The sequence below is a fragment of the Rhyacophila brunnea genome, unplaced genomic scaffold (assembly GCF_057557595.1).
Source record: "Rhyacophila brunnea isolate RB1 unplaced genomic scaffold, BYU_Rbru_1.0 scaffold_10, whole genome shotgun sequence".
NCBI lineage: Eukaryota > Metazoa > Arthropoda > Insecta > Trichoptera > Rhyacophilidae > Rhyacophila > Rhyacophila brunnea.
The window spans coordinates 22,918,357-22,932,300 of NW_028232752.1; the positions used below are offsets into that span (position 1 = coordinate 22,918,357).

The following is a 13,944-nucleotide window of genomic DNA, read 5'->3' on the forward strand; positions in this document are numbered from 1 at the left end:
TTCAATGTTTCATAATTCCGACTACTTTTTTTGAGGTTAGTTGCGTGGTTAGTTTAGAGGTTATTGCGAGAATGCCTGTGATTTCATATTTATTTGTTTGATATAATCTAAGGCGTTCTAGTTGTTATTAAACATGTTACCTACCTGATTACTTTATTTTAGTTAATCAATCTTTTTTGATGCTTTGTATTATCACTAATCCGTTTTAATTACCATTCTTCAAACAGTCGCACACTATAAAAGATTAAAAATCACACTATTAACAGTTCATATGTTATGTTTTTTGCAGATGGAGAAAATGTCTACCGAGATCTTTGCTTGTCGACGGTTTCATATGAATAAGATGGAATGAAATAAATCTTTTAATTAATAATGAAATAAATCCGACTTTCGGCGTATGATAATATTATTTATGACGTAGACCATCAAGCATATATACCCATTTTATAGATTTAATAGTACAATTACAAAAGGTAAATATAAAGTGACTAATGTTTGTAACCTATAGCTATATCTATCTCGCATACATATTTAAAAAATAAAACAATTTTATAATTACATTTTTGCACTAAATTTATTATCGATAATGATATAAAAGTTGCTAAATTGATTCATAATATTATAAAATATAATATAATTTTGCATATCAGTTACTTGTATCATATCAGGTATGTCATTTGGTAGAGCTTACTCTCCAAGTCTTTTCTTTTTCATCCTCAATATCACTTTGATATTAGAAACATTGTCTTTCTAACACCATTTCAAAGACTTTAAGTTTTCTAGATGCTGTATATTAATTCTTCTCTTCGGCTATATCTGCATCTTAGTTGCAGCATATGGATACAATGCGGCGCCTCCAAGAATCTCTGTCACTCTAGTTTTTTTGCATCGTTCCAGGTCATACTAGCAGCCCGTAACTCCGCCAGATATGCTATATAGATAGTATTTAGCGGCCATCCAGGACGCCGGAGTCCGGTTGGCTTGAAGAACAGGCAAACCAGATTGGGATTCTCTTCAGGCACTCGCAGCACGTGGCCGGGCCAGGTACAAAGTTGCGTATTCACTCTCAACGTGATGCGAGGCTATTTGGTGCGTTCTTTTATCTCCCGTTACTTCTAAAATTACCGCACACCCAGTATCCGTCGTAAACATCTGTTCTCGAAGCTCAGTATACGGTTGCTCGGAGCCTTTGTAAGGTGCCATGACATAAAAACCAGTAAGATATTTAAAATAGCTGCTAGAATGAATACATTGTTGAAAGGAAATGAAAACTGATAATATGATATATCAATTAATTTGTCCATCTGAAGTTGTAGATATCAGTTAATAATTATGTGTTATACCAGTAATTAAATGCTGACTTCAAATGAAAATTGACAATTAAATATTGAAATAATATATTACCAGTTTTGATTTTTTTAAGTACTATACTATATCCATGGTTCATATTACAATGTCATAGTAAAACTTAGAAGAATAAAATATGTCGTAAGACGAAATCAATCTTGGGGTTTTAATATAAGTTAAATAAATAGTACACAGCTAATTTGTTATTACTTTGAATACATGCCATGTCTTTACATCAATAAAAAACAGAAAAACAATTTAATAATGTATAAATATTTATATAAGACTTAACAACGTCTAGTTAGACATCTAGTTAGACACGATGACCTCCATTTAATTTCCTCTTATTTTAAAATTCACCAAGATATATCCTAATAAGTAGGTAAGTATATTACATTTGTACATATAATAAGTAAATCAAGTACTTAACATAAATAATTATACTGTAAAATTAAATTACAATTGAAGCAGTATATATGGACCCCACAGAGTAATTAACAATATAATAATTTATATAATTATATCGGGTATATACTATATTGACACATTTTAATGAAGTCTATTTTTCTTGGTACCTACGTTCAATGATAAATGTTGTTTTATATTGTAACATAAACAATGGTAATATGCATTGATCTTTCTGATTTTTAAACTGTGATATCTATTTTATATATCTATTGATTTCTATGGGTATTATTGATACATTATTTATTTCAAATACAATAATTTCAAAACTAACAGTAAATAATATATAGAAAGCGTCATGTTGTTTAGTTGGAAAATCTACTAGGAAATTCCATCCAATCCAAATTCAATTTTTACCAGGTGGGTACTTGTAGGTCAGTTATTTTTGGAATAAAATGAATCCCTTAAAAAATATGAAATAAGAATAGAATGATAAATATTTGTGAAAATTTACCAAATCAACATGTTTAACGTGAATATTTTCACACTAAAATGATAAATATTGTTAAGAAAATATACACAAACAGTTCATTCAGAAGTTATGACGTTTAAAAGATCCCGCGAGTTAACTCGTGCGTGGCACTGATCAGTTATGAGGTGATATCAGTTATAATCATTTATGAGGAATGGTTATAAGCCATTGGCACAACCAATTTGGTTTTTGACCTTGAGAACAAAATGTACTTTTTACACGGAACCAAAACTCACGGCTGCAGAGACGAATGCTTATACAAAATATGGCACAGTGGAATCGCCAGCAAGATCTGCAGGTATCATTATTTAGATGTAAGTATACATATTATTTTGAATTTCATAAAATTACACTCGTTCTGGGTGTCTCGTAACAGTAAACTATATTAGTAAATTAGATATATCTTGATGAACTATAAAATAGTGATGTAATATAGACTTGTTGAAAATATATTAAGGTGACGCATCAGTGAAACGCCAAATAATGTTCAACTGTACGCGCGACGAAAATTTGTACTTGCTTTGCATTCATTGAGAGAACGTGGAGTCGGACGCACGTCACTTTGCTGCGTGATGGCGACGGGCCAATTAATTCTAAAATCGTGTAAAGATGACTAAAAACTTTACCCATTTACTTTAAAAAGCAAACATGTCAATGAATATATTATTATTGATACTAATAGAATAATAAACAGAACATAAAATGGACGTATGTTGGATTTATATGAGAAATAATATTTCGTTTGACAGGCGTCATTTTCACCCGCGACCCGCAATCCGCACATCGCCTAGCAACGATCTTTTTAGACCGTGCCTCAACTAATGCATGGCCTTAAGCATAATAAAATTTAAAATAAAAATTTAGAAATTCAGCCTTTCTGGTTCTCTAATATTCATAGATCTACTGGTTCTGGGATCTACTATTTCTGGCAGTAGACAATTCATATAAAAGTGATATATCTTTTTTTCAATCTTTTCAATCCAAAATGTCTCGTCTTTTTTGATTAATTCTATTTTAACAGGAAAATTATGTCCCGTCCAAACTCCAAATAAACAGACATCTTTCTTAGTAATATGAAGCTGCCCCTGAATCTGGAAGTACCAATCGTGATTTTTATCTATTACCATATTCCTGTCTTTATCTACTTTCCAAAATTTAATTTTTTTCTGTACAATAGCTTCATCTGCACTTATTCCAGCAGCTGAGAAAGGACATTTTATTTCAATAATTGAAGATCTTGGCATAAAAACATCAAATGTCCACTTTTTTCCATTTTCATTTTATTGCATTTCTATATTCCCTGTGTATGATTACACACAACTGTGCAAAGATATATTTTTAAAAAAAATCCTAAGTCCCTCAAATCTGCTCTCCAAAATATGCCACTTTTCTAAAAACAGCAATAGTCCAGGCATTTTTGTGTAAAAACAGCAAAGGTCCAGTAGTTCTACACTTTTATCACCAGGCGGCGTTAATAATGTTAGTATACATTCCATACAATTTAGTGTCTGAGCTGTCAAATTATCCTTGATTCTTTTAATTATTGCTTTTAAAAACGTTTTCTTATGATTTTTTTAATATTTTATCATGGATATTACTAGCATAGACATCTGAAACGTCTCGAAAGAGAAAAATTAACAACACCAAGCAACGTTTTTGCCAAAACGGTGACTTTCATTATTGTTTAGTTGATAGTTCAGATCAGTTGAATAGGGTGGTATTGGATGCAATAAGGAAAATTCTAGGCCCTTCATTATAAAATCTAAAAATACCGGAAAAGAGATTTTTTTAATATCAAATATAGGTTCAAACTTTGGCATTTTTCGGTAAAAATTTGTAGGCTAGTTATAATGTACAGAATAGACCAGGATAGTAAGGGAGAAGTGCTTTGCGAACATTTCAGTTTCTCTCTGGGCTGTGGGATAGATTTAATGTAGTGAAGAAAAATCAAATGCAAGTCACGATTGCATTTAAAACAACACAATGGTGGATTAATTCCATTGAAAGGAGCTAAAAAATATATATTATTAGTATTATGAGCTAAATATTTACAAAACCCAATAAATGCATCGTTTAATTTGCTGATAGTGAAGGTGTCAGACGAAGCTAATCGGTTTTCTTTTATCGTGTTAACTATCAATTCATGGTGGAAATCCATTGTGTTAATGATTTAATTTAATAAAACACATTTTTTTAGTACTTATTCCACTTTTAATAAATAAATCTGGATAGGTTTCGTCCGCCTTAGAGGGACATTTTCAACTGTTGAAAACAGTTGGCAGAAAAACAGAGGCGGACGAAACCGGTCCACATTTATTTATTTAAAGTGGAATAAGTAGATAATAAAAAATGTATTTTATTAAATTAAATCAATAATAATAATATGAAGCTAATCATTATTAACCCGCACATAATTAAAACATTTTTTTAAATATTTAATTCTTGAGTTTTTACATACATTGAAATCGTTTGTTAATAGGTAAATAATATGTTCAAACCTTATTAAAAGTTGTATTATGATTAAAAAATAACAGAAATATATATTCTTTATTTTATTTAATAAAATTATAGTTTTAGTCATACTATTTACATTTCGATATTTTCAATTTTGCAATAAAAACAACAAATGTCCATAAATTGTGTAAAAACAGCAAATGTCACACTCATTCTTTTTTAAATATCTATTTAACCAAAATAAATTTAATATATTTTTTACATTCATATAGTGCATATAAGGTTTCTCTATAATTCCTCATTGTTCAATTAATAAAATTTCTCTTGACAACCAAGATATTATGTTTTTACCCTCTCCTGAAAAAAAAGTGTTTTGTGACATTTGCTGTTTTTATGCCAAGATCTTCAATTGTATCATCATCGCTGATGCCATCTGGCGTTGCACCGATAAAATCATACACATCATCGATAAACAATCCACATCTCTCAATCTTAATCCGTTCTTGTACACTAAGCTGTTGTAAAGCTATTGATTCATTTTCTTTACCATATTTTACCGCTTTCACGTTGGCTAATGATTGGCTATATAATAAACGTTTTACCAAAGGCCCAAATTTTGTATTTTCTCGCCGCTTACACACCTTACCAAAAACAGAGGCAGTAAGAAGGTTTCGTCGCCTTTCTAGCCATTCTGCACATTCAGATTGTAATACGGTGCGTCTTTCTATATCCCTCCTCTCATAGTTTGTCAGTTTGAGTTTTTTCAAAAAAGTTTCTTTTAACAATTGATATTGATTTTTGTCCATATCAGGTTTTTGGCAACTCTCTCCATAATCTGGATTAGATAAAGGAACAGTATGTATTGGTTTTCGCCAAGATTTTCCTATTTTTTTTTTATTTATTTTCAACCTTCTTGATTCTAAGCGATTTATGAAGGCTTTTGGGCTATTTTTATAAACTTGTTTTTGAATTGTGCAATGTAACTTATTTGTATTAAATGCGATTACCGCCGCTGCACATCGTCCCATGTACGATTGTCTTTGAGAGTAGTTAATTCTCTTGCCGCCTACAAATTTTGCAATCATGTTATTAAAAGATTCTGAAATATTAGTAGAAAAATTATAAATTAAACTTTTTGAATTTAGCACCAAACGAGAATTATATATCATTAATTGAGAAAATAGACTGCATTCTTTTAATGCTGGTACATAATTTACATCAAGCATGTCCTCTGTATTTGGTTCATTTGTACAAAAATATGGTAGACAAGAAGTATGGTCTCCAAAAACATGGTGCGGTCCATTAAATAAATCTTTTTTCAGAGCGATAACCTTTTCTTCGAAAGTACTATCTTGTAGTTTTCTATACTTGATTGCACCTATGACGGCTTTCCGCAGACGTCTTTTTCTTGACGCAATGATTTTTCTTACATTCAAGGGATATCTTGTGTCTTTGGTTAATGCCTCTATTTTGCCACAATAATTTCTAATTAAATTGTTTTTACATTCAACTTTCTCGACAGTTACATTCGGATAAGGGTGACAATCAAGAATTTTTTTGTATGTGCTGGAATCTCCATCAGCAATCAATTTTGAATAAATCAATCCATGTGTATTAATAGATTCTTTAAAGCCTTCTAATATTGCTGTAGATTCCATTCCACCTGACGGACCGGTATAATTTAAAAAGCATTTATGTTGTTGAGCAGGGATATTTTTATTTTTAGCTTTGGCGCACAAATCGCAATATTTATTTTTCACTGACATGTACAAAATCTTTCCGGTTCTTTGACCAATGATCGTGGCAGCGCCAGATGCTGCGGAATAATTGCATCTGTATGAACGTTTCGACCAACAGCCGTCTGCAACAACTGATATCATGGGAATACCAGAAGAATCGACGTCACCATTTTCGATTGCAAGTTGTCGCTCTTCTTTCGCAGCGTTTTCCATACTCTTATTTTTGGTTTCTTCAAACCACTCGTACACCTTCTGTTGACTCTTTCTGTATGTTCTTGCTGTAATCGATGGTACGTCAATTGCTGAACACATTTCTTCCAGATTTGAAAATCCACTGCCGATACTGATTATACTGGATACAAATGCGTCACACAGATTCATTTTGTTTTTGTTCATTTCAGTGGTATATAATTTTAATTTTTTACCACAAAGTTTACATTGAATAAAAAATGTACTACTAAAGTTATCCCGATTTTCCCCAAAAATTTCTAAATGTGATAAATTACAATTAAATGGAGAATCATGGTGGCTAATTAATTGAAGTTGTTGGAAAAAATATGAAAAGTCTATAATTCTACGGCCTTCTACACGGAATTTAGGGCTTGAATCTTCAATTTCATTTTCTATAATAAATTCTTCGTGTTCGTGTTCAAATGTGGGATGAAATTCTGGTTCAGGTAGTATGCTTTGAGGATTTCCATGCTCAGGCATAGTCTTCGGCAATATATCAATACTATAATACATTCAAAAATATTAGTTTAGTAGATAGTTAACAGAAAACAAAATGTATAGCTGCTATTAATTATTGTACCAGATAATAATTTTTGTCACAGACACACTAATTTCGAATAAGACATGGCACAAACATAATATAAAAATAATATAAGTACAAATGATCATTATACTTAATTGTGTGTATTAATAAGTAATACGCAAAACTTCCTTTTGCAAGATAAATAAATATTGTGAACCAAAATTTTCTGTGAAATGTGGTTTTTTCAACTATGTATAATTATGTCAAATTATAAAATAATAATTTCAAACCTTTGTGTTTTTAATGTATTAATATTTCCATCTTTTCTCCTACGTCTTTTTTTGGAACTTCCAGCCATCGGATAGTGAGTTCGTGGCATTTTTTGTAAGTACAATCGATATAAATAATTGTGATAATATTGTTAGGTACCTATGTCAAAAACCGAGGATGAAAATTTCGCATTCCCGCTGAAATAAATGACGTTCATAGTATTGCCAGGCTAAACTATAGAAATTAAAGTTAGTTTTTTAAAAAAAAATTACATTGGAAAATATTATGTAAGTACAGGCATCCATTATTATGTTATTTGATGAAAGTATTCTTTAAAATCATCTGTATTATTATAATCTCGCAAATTCATAATTTAGTAAAAGTTAAATTTTCTGTAATATAAACATCAGTAGGTACCTAACCTATGTTGATTCATAATTTTGGCTAAGTAAAAAATATAGATATTTTTACTTCGCGATGTGTTTGGGGTGTTCTAAATTATGTAAGTATGTTTAATAACAAATGTGAAATTCGTAAAACCTCATGTGTATTATTTATTAAATAAAAATAGTAAAACTAATAGTAGATACAAATGGTGAAAAACTTCATTCTCTTATTTACTAAAATATCAATTCAATAATATTTTAGTAGATATGGCAATACTGGACGACCCGATATATGTCACTGAAATAAAATAAAATCTATCACAATTTATAAAATACATACCTACTACAATCATAATTATTTTGAATGTAGAGGGAGATAGTTATAGAAAGGGACAGAAAACTGATTGCTATGTTGCAATATTAGGCAAAATAGATTGCAACAGTGTTAAAAATTATAATGTATGATTTAGTATGACATAACGTAGAATTGACGCAAATACAAATTTCTTCAGATTTTTTTTTGTTTTGTCCTCAAATGTCAAAATATGTTTTCCTTTTGAATAATATGTTCGAATTTGTGTTTGTTTCGCCTATTTTTGTGTTCAATTTGTAGCATTCACTTTTATAAACATATTTTTGTACAATACTTGTGTGTTGGCGTATTTTTTTGGTCATATAAAGTTAAAATAATACCAGCTAAAGATTCCATACATCATACACCAATTCGCAGGTGGGTCTGGCGGATATCAAGATGGTCGAATATTTCGTGGAAACAGTTGTTTTAAAAAGGTCTCTATTTAGTATTATAAATTTATAACTAACAAGATATTTCATCATTTATTCAATGATTAATGATAAACCTTCTGATACGTAGCTTTATATTATTTCGTATGTCTATAATTGTAGCATATTTAAATAACAAAATGTCCACTCGCTTCCATTAGATTTAGAACCAATAGAAACTGCAAATATTATAATTATACTGAATATATTTTACTACATTATGTTTTATAACATTACAACTATCTATAATAAATCGTTTGAGATAATAATTAAGGGAAAAATTTGTCATCATCACAGCCTATTAATGTCACAAAAATATGGCTTCGTTCTCAATTATCACGTTTCACGGTTTCAAAGAATATTATTTTACGTCATAAAAATACTTTATGTAGTTATCAAATGTTTTACATAAATATTTGACGATGAATAAGCTTCATAATGATATAAATAGTTTTTCTACAAATCTTACGTACTATTCAGGCTTAACCTCTGAAAATACCAGAAAATAGCTGACATGGAACACCTTCCCCCTTAACGGCCCACATGCTCAGCGTAGGTGAAAATGGATATTTATGCTATTTTTAGAGCATAAACCTGGACATTCCTTAAACGTTGTAGATAATATATTTATATAATTTTGAAGCCATATTATCCTTTATATTTATTTTAAACAGTTGATGACTGCATGAAGTATTTTTATTACATAAAATAGTATTCTTTTAAACCTATCGCTCTAATGTTTTAGAATATAGTCATATTTCAGTTCATCCATGTGCAGTGGTGTTAAGGTTTTTAGATTTATTAATGTTTCAATGCATTTGCAAAACCATTATCCATAAAAAAATCTATACAAATAAAAAATAAGTGTATGTTATTTCGAAATATTTGCCTTTTTATCAGCATTCTTACATGATACAAAATATGTATTTTTTAATTGTGTCTATCTGTTAATACTGTGATATCAAAACATACTCTACCAATTCTTCAATCTATAATAACAATTTATAAAACGTGAATTTGTTGAATCGGACCGCATCTTATTATTACGTATATTTTATAGTCATATTTATTATTAAAATTTAGTTTATTAAGTTTTCTAAGCATCGCCTAAGAGATTTTTGACTAATTCGTAGTTTTATTATTTTTAATATATATTTTAAAAAACATCGATTTTTATAAAAAATATAAATGTGTATAACTTGAAATTCTTTTTATATCAAATCAAGCTTCAATATTGGGACCATACATAAATAAATTTTGATATAAATAAAAAGGATATAAGTTATACACATTTATATTTTTTTATAAAAATCGATGTTTTTTAAAATAGAAAAAAAGGCTCAGTAAAGGCTTCACCTTAATTGTTTAAAATAAATTTCTCATATTAATTATTTAATATCAATTATTGATTGTAGCATTTCTAAAACAATAAAAAATAAGACTACCATAAAATAATTACAACATAAAAAGAACTTTTTATATACCACGTTTTTTAAATTTTCTGTTGAATCGTATAAACTTGACAATTCTATGTATTATTAATTTAGGAAAAATAAGGCAATTGTTAACAAATCATGTTTTTGCTATTTTGCAACAAACAAACAAACAAATATAGAATACTGAAATGTCATTTTTATTTTCCATAGTAACGCACGTATATATAAATAATTTAGTTGCTAGGACCACCACTTTAGCAACCAATAATAGTGGATTAGATTACGGATTTCTTCCGAAATAACTTTTCATACAAAACAGAATTAACTGAAAATGAATTCAATTCTACTTAAAGGTGGCTAAAAGTATTAAAATAATGCATTGGCATCGTGTTCTGATATATTCTAAAAGTTTCAAATGTCTAGCTAGTCGGGAAGTTAGTTAAAAATCGATTGCAAGATTTAATATACTGGATAAACAACCACCGGGCAAACAAGAATACGAGCTAAGAAAAACGTAGTAAAATACACAACAAATAATAAATAACAAAATATTTTAATATTATGAATATAGATAATTCGACTTTGTTATACATAGGTTACACAACAATCTAATTTATCCTATAAAAATATTCCATAGGGAGAAAATCGAATTACAAATTTATTGATGTTTATTGTTGGTCGATGACTTCATGTGTTTTCTTGTGTAATTAAATACGGAGATTAGTTAGCTGAATGATATTATAGTGAATTCACTGTAGGTATATCAGCTGATTTTAACAAACATGTGACCTAGGACTATATATTTTAAGTAGCTTTGTTTAAAAAATATACTATACATATATAATATAATAAACGTATTTATTATAAAGTATTTAGATATCAGTGTGTTGAACTGGCGAGATTGTCCATTGCGGTTTGACGGTTGGTGGCTTGTGGAATTAAAATTAAATTGATTAAAATGTAAACAAAGGAACACGGGACGTCTTCGTAAACAAGCTTATCTCGTTTGCTTTCCTCATATAACATTGGAGGATTATTAAAAACAGGTTGTCCTAGACATATTATAATGGTTATAGTCACCCATTTCACTCACATAAGCAAACTAATTAGTGTAAATTAACATACAACAGAAAGGTGTTGTCAAATACTATTTATTTTGTAATAACTTGTCACCAAAAAAATAAAAATATGTAAAGTCGGTGGATTCTGAGATTTTTTTCTTGTGCAATCCCCTATTGGAGATCCATCACCACCAGCACGATCATTGTTTTATCGTCTGCTGCATGTTACATTTCGGTGGAGCTGCATTCGTATCAATCACATAGGTTCTTAAGTCTCAGTCTTGAGTTAACGGGTTGGGGACCTGAGATTTTATGGTCCACTGTTATTTCCTCCCAATACTTATAGTATGCATTTTATATTGCTACGTCACTATAAATTTACAGACTATAACGATAAGTATAGATAAAGTTATACTTCTTTTGGCGCGTTTGGGAAATCAGATCAGAGTGTATTTTTGGTGTGTGACATGTGTTACATAATTTATTTTTTTACACGAATAAAACGCACTCTATTGGATTCGAACTACCGATTGTACGGTTATCAGCCGAACGCACTACCTTTACGCCACAGTATGATACTGCAATTGTGACGATTATGCAGTATAATATTATGGTTTAGAATTGTTCCGTTACCTAGGCAGCGAATTTATTATTGTCGGTCATTTACAATTCCTTACGTAAACAAACGATTAAACGTCAGATTGAAAGTTGGTACTTTAAAAATAAAATCAACGAGAAACCATTATATTATTATTTAGTAATATAAGTTAAAGTGTATAAAAATAAACCAACGGCGTTCCAATAAGCGGTCCTTTTTCTTGAGTGTGTAATTTAACAAGATAATTAAGAGATAGTCAAAGAATCTAATTTATCACAAGTTTTGTTTTTGTTTTGTTACGCCAAAGAAGTATATAAATTCTAACGCGCGTACGTACACAGTAAGTTTTTTTTTTTAACTATAACTAGATTTAGGACAAGCTCTTATGGCACACATGAATTTATGTGTCTGTCTATAATAAATACATACAATATTAAAAAGCAAAATAAATATTATTTATAAAGTATTTGAATAGGTAGATAAAAATGTTTAACCTTTTAAAGACATAAAAAGTGAAGTGTTTTTTTTATACTGGTAAAAAAAATATATTATTATTTTGTTTTCATATAACGGAGCGTTTCGCACTTTCTGTGCGTGAAATATAGCCTTCGCCAGGTTGTGTTTTCAAGGCAGGCTTCACGTATTGTGATATTAATGTAGGTAACGAAGAAAGCTGTAGGCGCTTTCTGGACCTTTTGAAGGTAGCCACTTCTCAAAGTTTACTAGAAACAAAACTAAAAATATGTTAGATATTACCTACTTTATGTATATAATATTCCTTTTAATATAATTATTAATATTTGACTGTAAAACTCAAAAAAATCACAAAATAGGAACTTTAAAAGGAATCTATTTAAAACATGTATTTCAAAATATTATTACTATTTTCTTTATATTTTCTTATAACTTTTGCAATCAACTACATTTCGTTTTAATATAAAAAAAATATATAATGCTTTATACAGAAGCCTAATGATCTTAATGAAAGCTATTTTATTGATATTTGATGTGTGTATTCATTCAATTTACTTTATTTCATGACATAATAGTTTTTTTGCCAATACGACACAAAAAACTTATATATTAGTGACTATATTAGATACACGGTGTAATACGAAATAAAAAAATATATTATAAACATGTGTGTAGGGAATAGAAAACGCAATGACCGGTGAGCAATATTCGGGAAAATATAAAGTTTTTAATTAAATTTAAAATATCAAATAATTTATAGTCGTCAAACGTCTAAACGGTATAATAGTCAAACCGCATAATGAATAGCATCACATAATATCATCAACACCTAGATGAAAACATTATTATTACTTATTAACTATATTTTTATTTAAAGAATAATTCACAAGATTTAAGAATATAACATTCTTTTTTATTGAGCATACATAATTTTGAAAACGCTTCTGAGAAAATATAATTTAACCAATAGGAAAAAATACGACACCGAACCGGATCGAACTTGCGTCTCTTGGGATTCGCGCCCACGCACACCGGACAATCTAATTGTGAGAAATTTTAACAGTGTCTGGGTGTCGTATTTTTTTTTTTAAATAATAAAAAAATCATTATTTATATTTAAAAATTCTAAGTTTTTATGAAAACATCATGACGTGTATATAGAATACGTATTTGGATAAATAGCTCTTTTTTTATTTGCTACTAACCACAGAAAAGAAAGTTTTCTGGTACCAACTATGCCAGTCGTCTAGAAGTATGGAACGCAATAACAATGCGGATAGGTTTCTATAAGAATAATTTCAAAACCCTGCGACACCAAATATACCTATGTAGGCGTCTCTCGTGGTGCAGTGCGTAAGGCGCTTGTCTTCCACCCGAGAGTTCTGGGTTCGATTCCGGTCAAGACACAATATTTATGTGTTTTTCGAAAAGCCTGGGTGTCTGTGATTGTTCAAAATTACTAACAACCACCTTCTACGAAAAATCAAGGACATGGTTATTAATAATTTTAAAAAAAAATTACCTATATACATCGTTATAAATAAATTACATATTGACATAAAACGTGACACTTTCGTGTGATATGATTCGGTACAATTTTTCAGTTAGATCCTGCCAATAAACGTATTCCACGTCAAAATAGTTTCGCGAGCAGTATAATTTAGAACGAACGTATTTGCCAATATATTTTTTTTAATTATTGTAG

The 13,944-nt window shown here is 29.5% G+C and overlaps 1 long non-coding RNA gene across 1 annotated transcript; it reads left to right on the forward strand.

The window, feature by feature from the left end:
* Positions 1-400: 400 nt before the first annotated feature.
* On the forward strand, positions 401-1,503 carry LOC147079002 (uncharacterized). Its single transcript, XR_015070853.1, has 2 exons — positions 401-473; positions 898-1,503. It is a non-coding gene; the product is annotated as an uncharacterized LOC147079002 (long non-coding RNA).
* Positions 1,504-13,944: the final 12,441 nt, after the last annotated feature.